The following is a 17,500-nucleotide window of genomic DNA, read 5'->3' on the forward strand; positions in this document are numbered from 1 at the left end:
CCTTAAAAGTGTGGATAGGTGTAGCGTTCGGTACGAGCCGGGCTGCAGTTGCATTCCAAAAAGCGTGTTCTTCGGTCACTAAAATTTCTGGGTTTTTGGTGGGTTTTCCTGAAAAATGCCTTGTGTCCGTCTGAGCTTTGCTTTGCAAAGCACTGAACGATTTTTATGGTTCTGCAGGGACCTCTGCCTGGAATGTCCTGGGTGTCCCGGTTCAGCTGCCTAGGGTGGCATGAAGGTGGTGCTGAAGATGCCAATCCTCAAGGCCCTGGATAAATTTTGGCTGCAGGAGCTGCCAGCAAGCAGGCTCTTCAGAGCCAGAGCTTCCCAGGATGGGAAGACTGTCATTGTGGCAGTTTCCAAAGCAGTATCCAATGTGACTAGTTGCAGAGCTCTATAAAACAAGTGTGACATTTCTTACAGTTTTGGTCCCAGTGGGTCTAAGGTGGCTTTTATTAAACTGGAGAGCCAGATTTTTTAGTCCTGCTGAGAGAGTTCAGCGTCACCTTATGAAGCAAGGAAAAGCTGCGTGGTAAGTGCAGGCTGATGCAATTTATTTTAGCTTATTACTCCCCATGATTCCTTTAATAAATAAACTCCTAATGAAAAGTGTGAATGTGTTAATTATTTCTCTGTTTGATCAGCAATAGAATGCATTACTAAACATTTGTGGGAGAGGCACGGGGAGCAGCAGAAGGGAGAAGGGTGTGGAAGACAGAGCCCAGTCCCAAGGCGGGTTGCTGGCGGTGGCATAGGAGGGGATGTCAGATACAGGTAAATGTGTACAGGGTGCAGAGCCCCAGGGTAGCGCCTCTGCTGGGGGAGTGAGAGCGTGTCCAGGACAGGTGGGGTATGGAGCGGCGAGCCCTAACCGGGATGGGGGGTGAACCCGTGGGATATGGGCAGAGTCCTGGCTACCATGTGAATTGTTACCACACAAGGTTAGTGGAGCCGAAGGTCACCCGAGGAGAGGTGCAGCCCCCAGTCCCTATTGCCGAGTCCCACCACAGGCTTACAAAACCAGGATTTGGGCTCCAGAGCTGACAGGTGTCGTGTTGTCCAGGGCAGCACTTGGCACCACAGGGCTGTAGGGGGCTGTGGAGCGGGTGGGGGGCCCTGGCCCGTTAGCTGAAAGGAAGGATGAGTGAGAGGTATTGAGGGCAGTGGGTGATGCAGCCCCCTGCATCCCAGAGTGCCATTGAAAGCTCCCCCTTTCAGAGTGTGCCTAAGAACATCTGCCATGTAATCTTGTGCCTGCAGGAGGAATTTTTGCCAGGGCAGCTGTGTCTAACCCCAAGGTGAACCTATATCCCATACGGGCCTAGGTAGGATCTGGGCTGGCGACAGCCATGGTGTAGTCGCCTGTGATCCCCCAGAACCCAGATTTGAGGTCAGAATTTGCAATTTCTGTAACGTAAGAAGGGGTAGCACCAAAGCCAGAAGTTTTTAAAAGTTCAAAGTGTGTCTGTTCAGCATTGAAATGGTTTTTTAATGTATTTTGTTAGATTTTACAGACACGGGGAATTTCTTTGAAGGCATAGAATTTCATTTATTTAGTGTATTGTTCGTATGAATACCCGGAGGTTTTCTACAGCTACAGAGCAGCATCTCGCATCTGGATTTTGTTCCACGGTGAGCCAGAGGGAGAAGCAGCACTTCCCAAATTCTTCTGGAGCAGTGCTAATTGCAGTCCTTTAAACATGCATTAAAAAGGCAACATGTGAAATGGGAAGAGCAATTAGGAAAAGAGGAAAAAGAAATGTTGAGCTAGGGAGGTGTTGCCATTTTTCTGTTGTTCCTTTATGACAGCGATCTTGTAGGCAGTAAGAAAAGTATTAGGATTTGAATAACGGAGGGTATGAAATGGAGCTAAAGTGTAGGTAAGGAAAGGAAAATGCTATTGTAAAATCTTCCTTGGGGCAGCATGCAGATGAGGCAGAGAGAGAAAGAGTAATGTGTGTCCTGCATAAGCTCGTCCATGCAAGGCCAAAGCAGATAGAAGATTTTAAAGTGCAAACACAAGTGTTGCGTATATAAATGAACCAATGAAAGAGCTTAACTTATAAGGCAGGATGATATATAGGACAAAATGTAAAAAAAGAATAAATAGATCTATTAGCTGTTCTGTACAAAGTCTAATCAGATACTAGATATTAATGTAAAGAGAGGTTTGATATGAGTAGATGTGTACAGTTAGAGTGTAGAAGTCTGACGTGATATTGAATTGTCAAAATGTACAAGTTGAACATTGTAAATATGTGGCTCGTGTCTTAGGAGAGGTTCCATAAGTGTCAATGGATTTGTAAGTATTTTCTCTATAATAAGTGCAAATAGATATAATGTAAATAGATGAGCGTAAGTATATAAAAGTTTAGGGGGTGGGAATAAGAAAACAGTTTTGAGAAAAGGTTTCGTTGTATCGCTTCATAAATAGTGGAAGATTTCCATTTCTGGGAAGGTCCAAACAGTAGAATGTTTTTCATAGAGCGCACAGACCGATGCAGCCAGAATCCAAAAGTGTGCAGATTGTCAGGGGCATAAAGAAAATCCAAAAGCCATAATTTTCATGTTGAGGAAAAGCACTGGAATCTGCTGACATGTAGAATTTTGAAAAAGCAACCTCCTTGTCTGGAAATTTCACATTCTAGATAAGGAAAAAAGCACCAGGCTGGCAAACACAGCAGGGTGTGGTGACAGTCGGTCAGTTTGGAGGTATGGCCGTGGGTGATCCGGTGCCGGGGCAGTTAGACAGCAGGGTGTGGTGACAGTGGGTCAGTTTGGAGGTACGGTCGTGGGTGACCCGGCGCCAGGTCAGTTAGCCGGAGCGCTTTGATTATCGTGGGTGCATCTGCTGCCACCGGTTACCTGGGGAGTCCCACTGCTGCTGGGGAGTTCCACCGCTGCTGTCATTGCCACCACGGGCCTTGGCCTCGTCCTGGCTCAGAGGTCATTCTTCCTGGCTTTTCTTTGCCACCTCCCCAAAGTGCTGCTGCCTCCCTCTCCACCCTGCCCTGCTGTGGCCAGCTGCAGCATGCAGAGGGTGTCGTGGCCGTGCTCTGCCGGGTTCCCCGTGTGGAAGCAGAGAAGCTGCAGTGGTGGCAGCATCAGTCCTTGCAGGAGATGCTGCATTCATTGGGGTCAAGTGCCTATCTTGACAGTGGTAAAGATTCTTGAGAGCTCTTATGCAGTCAGGTACTCCCCAGAGCATGTCCTCGAGGTAGAGAGAAGGAGATGTGGCCACGGTCATTTCTGTGGGGGAAGAAGAGATTTGATGTGGTTATTGTCCTCGCTTCCTTTAATATCATTGGTGCAGTATTTCTATAGATGCAGTGTCCTGAAGCAGCAGTTACAGCTCTTGTTGTGGGTAGTGAATAATTGAAATAAATGTAAAGAAGGGATTGTTATGATTGCTATCAGTATAGCTCGGTGTTCTTAGTCCCACAGCAGGTTTGTAAAAGGTTGAAACAGTCCTTTTTTTTCCCAGAAAACCTGACTGAGTGGAGTGAGGTAACACAGAGGCTATATAGTGTATCTTGAGGCTCGTTATGAAGTGTTGTCAGATGGTTTTTATGATGTGAGGAGGCATTTGCCACGGTGTGCAGATGAGAAGGGTGGAAAAGTTTGTTACGTGTGTAAAAGAGGCACCGTTTGCAGCCAGGTTCCAAATGTGGTATTGTAGCTGAAAAGCGTGCATGCTGCAGGAATCCTGTGAGATGAAAGGTGTAAAGAAGCAGAGCTCTGTGTGCACTTGGATTCCTCCAAACTGGCTATCTTACACGAGAGTGCTGATGTGCCATTCCTGTGTAAAAGAGCCATTGTTCCTAGCCAGGTTCCCATGTGGAAATGTGGGATTTTGTATCGTAAAGCTGTGCAAATGTCAGGATTTGTGCCAGACAGAAGCTGCTAGGAACTAGGCCTGAGGCTGGCCTTGGACTCCTGGGTCTCTTGTGCCCAGCGTGTGCAAGGATTTCCTAGCTGTTGAAAAGAGGCAGCGGTTTGAGCCAGGTTTGATCAGCAGGAAGAGGGAGGGAGATCACAGTCATGGGCAATGATGGAAACCTTTTCAAGTCTGAGATGTTAGAGTCCTAAGTGAAAGAATAAATATCTTGTGTGGCTTATGTGGCAAATAAGAAAAATAGATGAATGACATCTTGTCACCGAATTGTAAAGAAGTCATCAGTGAAGGTGCTGACATATAAACCTAAGTTTTCTCCCTAGGTTTTGAGAAGAATCCCTGTCAGACTGCAGCGTCTCGGGCTAACCTAATACCAGAACTGTGGTGACCAGAGAGGTGTTAATTGCATATAGGGAAGCAAAGTATCGCTCATATGTTTTGGTCACAGTGAGTTCATGCACACCAAACAGTTCTATCAGAAGTGTGGCCTGGGCCGCTCACACGTTCAGATGGAACAATTCTACAACCAGCACCTGCAGATGTTCCCTTTGGGATAGTTTCTTTTAAAAATTTTTTTCCTTTTTTTGTTTTACTTGCTTCCCTCTGATCTGGAAGCATCACTGATCTGGAGCGGTACAGTGAGTGGAACAGAGGCTGAGAATCGGCCACCATGTGAGCAGTGTGTCATTTGCTACCGTGTTTGAAGTAAACCCCGTGAACCATCTTTCAGCGTGTCATGTACGGAACAGGGGAGGAAGGTTATCGCAGTTATTGTTTCCTCAGCAACATGAGATATGTTATTCCTTTAACATGGCATTGAAAGAGTTAGCAAAACTATTTTTTTTCTCTTAGGCCATTTGGAAGCCAAATGTGTGTACATGGATAATTGATGAGGTGCAGTTCTGTAAGGCTCACGTAAGGGAGCCTTACGAATCAGAATTAATCCCGAAGTGTATTTCTGTAGGCTATGCACGTGGTATGCAGTTGACACACAGGTAATACGTATGTGGAGGTATAAGGCAAAGCACCTTATGTACCGTCCATTATTAGATAAAATATTTAGAGAAATGTGTACGAGTTTTGAGATCAGCATAGCCACATTTGTAATGTAAGAAGAGGTAGCAACATCATCTAAACCCTGTAGTTTTCAAGAGTTTAAAGCGATGCTGTTCTGTATTGAAATTGATACAGACTCGATGTGCCAGTATTTCTATGTATGAACCCAGATTTTCAAAGCATGGGAACTGTTCTCCAAGGGAAAGTATGTAATGAATTTTTTCTACTCTTTTTAGCCATACCTGGAGGTTTGTGCACCGAGGGACCAGCATCTTCTGACTGGATTCCGTGCTCTGGTGAGCAAGGTGGGGAAGTAGCAGTTCACAAGTCCTTCTGCAGCAGTGAGAATTGCAGGCCCTTAAAGGTGCATGGAAAAGAGCAGCTATGAGATGGGAAGAGCAAACGGATAAAGAGTTAAAAACAACATCTTGAGCTAGGGAAGTTGTACAATTTTTCTGCTGTCCATTTAGGATTGTGATCTTGCACGTACTAGAAAAAGTTTCAGGATGTAAAGAATTTAGGGAATGAAATGGAAATGAAATAGAGGGTTTCAAAGCAAAAAGGCATTGCTTAATATTCCTTGGGAAACTATGACCAGGAACGAGAGAGAGAAAGAACAAGGAGTTTTGTGAATAAGTTTACAGAAAACAAATCCCAGGGACTCTTTTTAGGTGAGCGTGGACATCGGCTACGTTGTAATAGAGGAACTGTAATTTTTCATAAGTATGCAGAAGTATGGATAAAAAGCTCTAACCAAGTGGAAAATCTCAGAGACAGGGTTCCAAGCTTCCTTCAGGTGCAATTTTCTGTGCTTGGTACCAGCAAGGCAGGGAAGAGGCAAGTACTTGAATTTTTCCCTTAGGGAAGGACATGTGTCCAGGGGCCTGCAGTGCATTGTCGCTTCATAAGCGTCCTTTTTGAGCCTAAACGTCAGTAAGAACTAATCGTTCACGTGTCGTCGCCGGAGCAGCCGAGGCACGTTCCATAATTACGAAAGGCAGGCTAAAGGCAGCTGTCGCAGGAACATTGAAGAGATTTTGTGCCTCGCAGCAAAGCCGTTCTGTACGTTTCTGGGTGGACATTTATGGGCAATGCCCGGTAGACAGTGCCTTGTGAATATTGTGATGAAAATGAAGGAGATGACTTAGATAGATAGTAAGAAGTAAGTGTTGCATTGAAGAAAGGATAATTGAAGAAAGCACCCACCTTTGATGTGGATCATCCCAGAGCCGTAGCCACAATGTCAGGCCCGTAAGAGTTTCTCGCCAAGCATCAGAACGGAGTTCAGAAGTGCTGTAGAAGCAGGTGGTTTGACTTGCTAAAGAAGAGAAAGAAATGATATTAATTGACCCAATGTGAAAGGGTTTGTACATTGTTTTTTCTTTTTGCAGGCATGAATGTAGTGTCCTGAAGAGAAAAAAAGGGTATGCAAAAATAAATCTTCAGAGCAATATAGCTGGTTGCTAGTGTATAATCTATGTAATAATATGTCGGAGTATAGGTATCTGTATTTTGTAAGTAGTATATGTTATTTGTGTGTGCGGTGTTAGCCGAGGCGGTCGTTCGCAGTTTTGCGTCGGGCTTTAAAAGGGAGAGGGGGTCGCGCGTTCCGAAGCAGGTGAATTTTGGGGTATTTGCGTGTTTGTAGTCGGAAAAAAGCGTCGCTCGCGGCACGTGGGCGGCCCCGTCCCGCGTGGCAAGTTCCCTCCCCTGTCGGTTCTCCCCCGCCGCCGGACGTCACCCCATTTTGGGTGCGGTCCGTGGGGAGCGGCGTCCCGCGGGGCCCCGAGGCGGCGGCGCCGCGCTCCCTCGCCGCGCTCCCTCCCCGCGCTGGGGGCCGCCGAGTCAACCCCCCCTCCCGCGGCGGCCCCGCCCCGACCTGTGTCGCCACCGCCACCGCCGCCGCCATCCGCTGCGTGCCGAGGGCCACCTTCTAAGGGGCCGGGAGGGGCGGGGGGGGTGCCGAGGGGGGCGGGGGGGCGTGTCCGCCGTATAATCGACCGCGGCGGTGCCCGCCCCGGCACAGGCGGATCCCGCCAGCCCCCCGCGCCGTCCAGAGCACCGCACGCTTCAGCAGAAGCCCGCAAAGGCCGGAAAATGCGGCGGTGGCACCCTCGGAGTCGGCATTTCGTTCAGGCGGCACAGTAGACGTATATTCCCTCAGAAAAGACCCCCGCGGCCGCCATTTTTGAAGTCGGCAACAGCGCGCATGTGCAAACGATGCCGACGCCATTTTGGTAGTCCAGTGCATTGCGCATGTGCGAAATAGGGGCCGGATCGAAATTAAAAACTCGGATTTCGCGCTTTTGGGACATTTCTGCTGGCCGCAAACAGCTGCGAAGGCGTCCCGTATGCCGTTCGCGTCACCCACGGGCGGCGGCAACCGCGCGAGAGGCGGAAAAACCCGGCATTTGCCGATCGCTTTCGGAAAAAATGTCGGCCGCGTCAAACCGCAGCGCGTACTCCACCCGCCCCCAAAGGCCACTCCGCACCGGTCCGCAGCGCCGGGGAAGCCCGCCAAGCAGCCGAATGGCCGTTTTCGGGGTCAGGACTCCGCGGCCGCCATTTTGGAAGTGTACTGCACTGCGCATGCTCGAGTGATGCCGACGCCGTTTTGGTAGTCCAGTGCACTGCGCATGCTCGAGTGATGCCGACGCCATTTTGTTAGTTCAGTGCATTGCGCATGCTCGAGTGATGCCGCCGCCATTTTGGTAGTCCAATGCACTGCGCATGCCCGAGTGATGCCGACGCCATTTTGGTAGTCCAATGCACTGCGCATGTGCAAACGATGCCGACGCCATTTTGGTAGTCCACTACACTGCGCATGCTCGAGTGATGCCGACGCCATTTTGGTAGTCCAGTGCACTGCGCATGCCCGAGTGATGCCGACGCCATTTTGGTAGTCCACTACATTGCGCATGCTCGAGTGATGCCGCCGCCATTTTGGTAGTCCACTCCACTGCGCATGCCCGAATGATGCCGACGCCATTTTGGTAGTCCACTACATTGCGCATGCTCGAGTGATGCCGACGCCATTTTGGTAGTCCACTGCACTGCGCATGGTCGAACGATGCCGACGCCATTTTGGTAGTCCAGTGCACTGCGCATGTGCGAAATAGGGGCCGGATCGAAATTAAAAACTCGGATTTCGCGCTTTTGGGACATTTCTGCTCGCCGCAAACAGCTGCTGAGGCGTCCTATATGCCGTCCGCCTCACCCACGGGCGGCGGCAACCGCGCGAGAGGCGGAAAAAGAACGGAATTTGCCGATCGCTTTCGGGACAAAACGGCGGCCGCGCCAAACCGCAGCGCGCACTCCATCGGCCCTCAAAGGCCACTCCGCACCGGTCCGCAGCGCCGGGGAAGCCCGCCAAGCAGCCGAATGGCCGTTTTCGGGGTCGGGACTCCGTTGCCGCCATTTTGGAAGTATACAGTGCGCATGCTCGAGTGATGCCGGCGCCATTTTGGTAGTCCAGTACACTGCGCATGCTCGAGTGATGCCGACGCCATTTTGGTAGTTCAGTACACTGCGCATGCTCTAATGATGCGGCCGCCATTTTGGTAGTCTACTTCACTGCGCATGCTCGAGTGATGCCGCCGCCATTTTGGTAGTGCAGTGCACCGCGCATGCTCGAGCGATGCCGACGCCATTTTGGTAGTCCAGTGCACCGCGCACGTGCGAAACGGGCGCCGCCATAATAATGGACGCGCCCACGACTTTACGGCCGCCGCCATGTTTTGTACGGAAAAAATCAGGACCTCTCGCTCTAGGTGACCACTTTAGGCGCCCGATCGAAATGAAAAAAATGGATTTTACGGTTTTGAGGCATTTCCGCATTTGCAAAGCAGGGTCCCGGGAATTGGAATCGCTCCGTTCCACGGTAGTAAACGTGTACACTGAGGTAGGACTTGTGAAGCGTTACTTCCTTATCTCTGTCACGACGTGACAGAATCCGGCCAGAAGCCGGCAGCGTGGAGCCGTAGAAAGTGGCAGGCGCGGGTAGAAGTAAAAAGTTGACGTAGTAGTTGCCCTTAGAGAACATTTTTCAGGTTTTTAAAATGTGGCGGAATAGATATAAAAATTGTCCCATCAAGCCCGTATCCATTCGAATCGAACGTGACTTTAAAGCGTTAAAAACTTCGGGGGACGGGACGACGGCGCCACCACCTCCGAGACGACATGCTCGGCTCCGCCGATGGGAAAACATTTTTCCCAAATTTTTGATCAAAGGCCGGACGCTAAACGCGACAGCCTTAGCGAATCGCACCTCCCGAAAGGCGCGGGTACAGAAATGGGGCTTTCAAACGGCCTATAGAAAAAGAAAGGAGCTTTACAGACGGTTTAAACGGCATCTTAAGGGAAGGGCACGCGTCATTGGGCCGAGGGAAGGATAAGAAGCACGGAGATTCCTGGGAAGGGACGGTAGTCCTAGACCGGCATCGAAAGGCATAATTTGAATTCCCAGGCGTTAAAAAGAATTGAAAGCGGAACGGAAGCGGGGCCAAGGAACACGCGGAGAGGTGCGCTTCGGGCCGAGGTAACGTTCAGGAATACAGATCGGCTAAAGCGCCTCGCGAGGCGCCTCGTTATAAGAAAGGAGAGCGTCCCATTTAATTTTTTTTTTCCCGTAAGGACAATCTAAAGAGTTTGAAGCGAAACGGCGAGGCGTACGACAGGCGCAGTGGAAATCCTCTCAGAAGCCCGCAAGGTATTTGCTTTCAGCATTTGGTGGCAGTGCAATTTGCTAATTTGATAATTGGAAACGAGAGCATTTTTGATGCTAGGGATGCAAGGTATGAGAGCGATGTATGAGGTTTGAGAGGTAATAGAAAGCGTTGATAAAATTTCAGTCAGGAAGCGTGAGCAGACGGTTGTACTTGTATACATACATCTATATATACAGGCATATATATACATTTATATACACACATGTATATACACACACGTATACAAACACACATGTATATATATATATACACATATATATACACACATGTATATACACACACATGTATATATATATACACATATATATACACACATGTATATACACACCCATGTATATATACACACCCATGTATATATACACACACCCATGTATATCTACACACCCATGTATATATACACACATATGTATATATACACAGATATATATATACACACACTTATGTATATATATATACACATATGTATATACACACATATGTATATATACACACATATGTATGTATACACAGACATGTATATATACACACACATAAATACACACACACACATATGTATATATACACACATATATACACACATATATATACACACCCATGTATATATACACACATATGTATGTATACACAGACATGTATATATACACACACATAAATACACACACACACATATGTATATATACACACATATATACACACATATATATATACACACCCATGTATATATACACACATATGTATGTATACACAGACATGTATATATACACACACATTTATATATATACACATATGTATAAATACACACATATATACACACATGTATATACACACCCATGTACATATACACACATATGTATATATACACACACATATATATATACACACCCATATGTAGATATACACACATATGTTTCTATACACACATATGTTTCTATACACACATGTATATATACACACACACATATATATACACACATGCATATATACACACATGTATATAGAGACACACATATATATACACACACATATATACACACATATATATGCACATATATATATATATGCACATATATATACACACATGTATATACACCCATGTATATATACACACATATGTATATATACACACACATTTATATACACACCCATATGTATATATATACACATATGTATATACACACATATGTTTCCATACACACACGTATATATACACATATATATAGACACACATATATATACACACAAATGTATACATATACACATATGTATATACACACATATGTATGTATACATACACATGTATTTATACACACATATATATACACACACATATATATACAGACATATATATACAGACATATATATACACACACATATATATATACACACACGTGTATATGACACACACACAAATATATATAGCCATATATATATACACACACATGTATATATACACATATATGTATGTATACGCACAAATGTATATATACACACATATATATTCCACATATATATACTGACATATATATACACACACCCATATATACACACATGTATATATACACACATATATACAGACATATATATACACACCCATATATATATACACATGTATATATACCCACATATGTATATATACACACATATATACACACACGTATATACACGCATATGTATACATACCCACACATGTATATATACACACACATGTATATATACACACATATGTATATATACCCACACATGTATATATACCCACACATGCATATATACACACACTTGTATATATACACAGATATGTATACATACCCACACATGTATATATACACACACATGTATATATACACACATATGTATATATACCCACACATGTATATATACACACATATGTATATATACCCACACATGTATGTATACACACACATGTATATATACACACATATGTATATAGACACACATGTATGGACAGACACATACATATACAGACACACATATATATACAGACATATATACACATATGTATAGATACACACATATGTATAGATACACACATATATACATATACACACACATAAATATACACACATATGTATGTATACACACACACATATATTCACACATATGTATATATACACACATATATACACACATATGTATATATTTACACACATGTATATACACACACATATATATAGACACTTATGTATATATACACACATATGTGTGTATGCACACACATATATATGAACACATGTGTGTACACACATATGTATATATACAGACACATATATATTCACAAATATGTATATATACACACACATATATATATGAACACGTGTGTACACACATATGTATATATACAGACACATATATATTCACACATATGTATATATACACACACATATATATACACACCATATATGTACACACACATATATATACACACCATATACACACACACACACACACACACACACATATATATACACACATATGTATATATATACACATATATATTCACACAGACATATATATACACACACATATATTTACACATCTTATATATATACACACACATATATTTACACATCTTATATATATACACACACACATATATACACACAGACATGTATTTACACACATATGTATATATATGCACATGTATATACACACACATATATACACATACATATATATGTACACATATGTATATGTACACATATATGTATGTATACACATAGATATATATACACAGACATGTATATACTCCTATGTATATATACACAGACATATATATAGCCACACACATGTATATACACACATACATATATACACACACACATATATACACACATGTATATACACATATATATACACAGATATATATAGATATATATAGATATATATAGATATATATACATACACACATATGTATATACACACATATGTATATAGACACAAATATGTATACATATACATATATATACACACACATCTATATACACAGCATATATATGTATACTCACAGACATATATATACACACACATATATATGCACAGAGACATATATATACACACATATGTATATTTACACACATATGTAGAATACACAGAGATATCTATACACACACATATATATATATACAGACACATATATATACACACATATGTGTATATACACAGATATGTATATATATATACATAGAAATAGACACACATCTGTATACACCCTATATATATACACACACATATATACACAGAGACACATATATATTTATACACATATGTATATCTATACACATATGTATATATACACACATATGTATATATACACACACATATATACACACAGACATATATATACAGGCATATATATACACACATGTATATATACATAGATATGCATATATAGACACACATATACATAGACACACACGTATATATATACACATATGTATATCTATACATATGTATATACACACATATGTTTATATACACACACGTATATATACACACATGAATATATACAGAGACATCTATATACACACACACCTATATATACACACATGTATATATATACACATATGTATATACACCCATATGTATATATACACACATATATATACACACACACATATATATACACACATATGTACATATATATACATATATATACACATATCTATATACACACACCATATATATACTCACACACATATATATGCACACACACATATATATACACACAGACATATATATATACACACATATGTATATATAAACACATATGTATCAATACACAGAGATATCTATACACACATATGTATATATACAAACACATATATATACACACATATGTATATATATCTACATAGAAATACACAGACATCTGTATACATACTATATGTATACACATACACACATATATACACATACCCATATATATACCCACATATGTATATATATATCTGCATAGAAATACACAGACATGTGTATACATACTATATGTATACACATACACATATATATACACATACCCATATATATACACACATATGTATGTATATATACAGATGTATATTTACACACATATATATACTCACACATATATACAGACATAATATATACATACAGAGATATGTAGATATGTACTCATATGTATATACACACATATGTTTATATACACACATGTATATATAGACATGTATATATACACACATGTATATATACACACATGTATATATACATAAATGTATATGTGCACACACATCTATATACACACACACATGTATATTTACACACGTATATATGCACAGACACATATATATACAGACATATTGATATATACATACACACATGTATATATGTAGTCATATGTATACACACAAATATGTATATACACACACATATGTATGTATACATACAGATGTGTATTTACACACATATATATACACATACACATATATACAGGCATATATATATAGACACACACACATATGTTTATACGTACTCATATGTATATACTCACATATCTTTATATATACACATGTATATATACAGACATGTATATATTCACACATGTATATATACAGACATGCATATATACACACATGTATATATATACACATGTATATATACATGCACGTATATATACACACACATCTATATACACACAGATATATATACACACATGTATATATATACACATATGTATATACACACATATGTATATATACATACATATGTATGTGTACACACATAAGTATATATACACACATATATATACACACACACATAGATATACAGACATATATATATACACACAGACATGTATATATACACACATATATATATACACATACATGTATATATACACACACATATATGTACAGACATATGTATATATACACATGTATATATTCACGTGTATGTATATATACAGACATATATACACACATGTATATACACACCCATGTATATATACACACATATGTATATATACACATATGTATATACACACATATGTTTATGTACACACACACGTATATAAACACACATATATATACACACATATATATACACACATTTATATATATACATATGTATATACACACATATGTTTATATACACACACGTATATATACGCACACATATGTATATATACACACACATGTATAGACACACACATACATATACACACACACATATATACACAGACATATATTCACATATGTATAGATACATACATAGGTATAGATACACACATATATACATATACACTGACATATATATACACACATATGTATATATACGCACACATCTATATACATACATATGTATATATACGCACACATATATATACACACATAGGTATATATACACACACATGTATAGACACACACATACATATACACACACACATATATATACAGACATATAGACACATATGTATAGATACACACATATGTATAGATACACACATATATACATATACACACATATATATATACACACATATATATACAGACGTATGTATATATACACACATATATATACACACATATGTATATATACACACATATATACACACATATGTATATATTTACACACATGTATATACACACACCCATGTATATATATACACATATGTATACACACAGACATATGGTTATATACACACATGTATATATACACAAACACATATATATACACACATATATATACACACATATGTATATATACACGTGTCTATATATACACACATATGTATGTATATGCACACATGTATATATACACACATACATATATACACACATATATATATACAGACAGATATATACACACACATATATATACAGACGTAGATATACATACATGTGTATATACACACTTATGTATATATACACACCCATATATACACTCATGTATATATACACACATATATATACACACACACATATATATACAGACATATATATACAGTCATGTATATAGAAACACATATGTATATAGACACACACATTTATACACACATATGTATATATACACACTCATATATATGCACATATGTATATATATAAACACATACATACACACATGTATATGCACACAGATAAATATACACACATATATATATATACACACACATATATATACACACATATGTATATATATACACATATATATTCATACATATTTATAAACAGTATATATATATAGAAATACATATATATATGCACATGCACATATATGTATATATACATATATATACACATACACATATATATACACACACACCGATATAGATACACACATATAGATATACACAAATATATATACACACACATATATGCACATATATATACACACATATGTATATATACACACATATGTATATATACACACATGCATATATACCCATATATATACACCCCTATATGTATATAAACACACAAATATATATAGACATATATACATACCTACATATGTATATACACACATATGTATATATGCACATATATGTATATATACACACATGTATATATACACATATATATACACCCCCATATGTATATAAACACACACATCTCTATAGACATATATACATACCTACATATGTATATACAGACATATGTATATATACACTCATATGTATATATACACACATATGTATATACACACAGTTATATATATACACACATATATATATAAAGACATATTTATATACACTCATGTATTTATACACATATATGTATATGTACACACATATAGATACAGACACACATATATATCTACACAGACACTTATATGTATAAACACATATGTATATATATACACATATAGATATCTACACCACTCACTTGTATATACATACACACATATGCACACCATGTATATATACACACACTCAGATATTTATATACCTACATGTATATACACAGACATATGTATATATACACACACGTATATATACACAGATCCACATATATATGCCTGCACATATATGTATACACAGACACACCTGTATATATACACAGACATATATACAGACACACATATATATACACAGATATATATATACACAGATATATATACACACACATATATATACACACACATATATATACACACCAGATATAGATACACACACATATATATACACACACAGATACATATATACTCACAGATATATAAACACACACTTATATACACATGTATATAAACACACATATGTATATACACACAGACATATGTATATACACACAGATATGTATATACACCCCCATACGTATATAAACACACACATATATATACCCTCAGTTGTATATATACACACCATATATATACACACAGACATATATACACATACATATGTATATACATACCATATATATGTACACACACACACATCTGTATACATGGACACACATATATGTACACACACACATACATATACACACATATGTATATACATACCATAAATATGTACACACACACATATATATACATGCACACACACATATATATACACACATGCATATATATACATACACACATGTATGTATACACACACATATGTATATATACACACATGTATATATACACATTCACACACATACATATACACAGACATGTATGTATACACACACATATGTATATATACACACATGTATATATATACACCCGCACATATATATACAGACAGATGTATGTATACACACACACATATGTATATATATACACACACATATATATACACACTCTCATATGTAAACACACATATGTATCTATACACACATATGTATGTATACACACACACATATATATA

The 17,500-nt window shown here is 39.3% G+C and overlaps 1 long non-coding RNA gene across 1 annotated transcript in view; it reads right to left on the bottom strand.

Moving 5' to 3' along the window:
* Positions 1-5,798: 5,798 nt before the first annotated feature.
* Positions 5,799-17,500, bottom strand: part of LOC146422090 (uncharacterized) — a 65,183-nt gene continuing 53,481 nt past the window's right edge. Inside the window, exon 2 of the long non-coding RNA XR_014848370.1 lies at positions 5,799-6,266. This is a non-coding gene — a long non-coding RNA (uncharacterized LOC146422090). The remainder of the gene's footprint in view (positions 6,267-17,500) is intronic.

The sequence above is a fragment of the Lichenostomus cassidix genome, unplaced genomic scaffold (assembly GCF_008360975.1).
Source record: "Lichenostomus cassidix isolate B80296 unplaced genomic scaffold, HeHo_3.0 HiC_scaffold_47, whole genome shotgun sequence".
In the NCBI taxonomy this organism is placed as follows: domain Eukaryota; kingdom Metazoa; phylum Chordata; class Aves; order Passeriformes; family Meliphagidae; genus Lichenostomus; species Lichenostomus cassidix.